Here is a 1,076-nt window from a genome sequence, read left to right on the forward strand (position 1 = left end):
TCCAGGAATTTGGGGGCCCTTTCTGATCTTAGAATGGAGAAGGCGGCTGCATGTCCACGTGGCACTGGTTTTCCCCGTGGATGGTGGCAACTCTTTCCTCAGACAAAAAGAGTAAAGGTCAGTAATAGATCCCCGTCAGTGTTTAGCTGGAAAATGAGGCCTAGTTAACGGGGATGGATCGAAACTGTATTAGCAAAAAGCGGTTACAGAGTTAAAATAGCTCAACTCGTAACTTCTAACGAAGAAGTGGATACTTCTTTACTTGATCATAAAATGATCTCCGCAAAATTGGCCAGGTTCACATCTCTTTGGGTAAACACATCCCTAGAGATTCTTTTTAAGTCATTAAAATGTTACCACCGCCTTGCCTGCAGGTGCTCCTCGGGACCCCTCCCCTCCCCTGCCCTGCCCTGCCCAGGTTTCCCAGGACGCCTGACACCGCAGCGGTCCGGCGACGGCGAATCTGAGCAGGGCCCTCTCCGTCCCCGCCCGCGGCGCCGAGCCCCGTAAGTCCCGAGGCTGCGGGCCACACAGCCCTCCGCCTCCTTATTTCTACCTGGCGTCCTGGTCCCGGCGGGATGCGGGACGCGCTCCGTCTGCACGCGAACTGCAGGCTCAGTCTGACGCGCCGGCCCTGAGCTTGCCTCGCCTCTCGCGACGCCTATTGGGCAGCCCCAGAGATGGTGCTTTCAGCTTGAAAACCAGTTTAAAACAAACTTTCCCCCAAGCGGTCAGGCTGCCGGGAGGGCAGCGCGGGCGCGGACGCGGATGCGGAGCGCCATGCCCTCCTCTCCCCGCCGGGCTCCGCGCTCACGGAAAAGGGGGCGGAGGCGGGAGGAGAGGAAGGGGCGGAGGCCACCGGGCCCGCCCGCCCGCCCGCCCAGGCTGCGAGCGCCGCGCGGTGCTGCGGGGCCCGAGGAAACGAGCGCCGCACGCAGCTTCCGCGCGGGGGGAGCGCGCGGCGGGGCGCAGGGCGAGACTCGGCGGGAGACCCAGCGGCAGCCGCAGCGGGCGCGGGCGCGGGAGCCGGGCGCGGGGCTGCACCCGGGGAACCTGCGGCGGCGGCGGGGCGCGGA

The sequence above is a fragment of the Miniopterus natalensis genome, chromosome 9, assembly GCF_054644295.1.
Source record: "Miniopterus natalensis isolate mMinNat1 chromosome 9, mMinNat1.hap1, whole genome shotgun sequence".
Lineage (NCBI taxonomy): Eukaryota > Metazoa > Chordata > Mammalia > Chiroptera > Miniopteridae > Miniopterus > Miniopterus natalensis.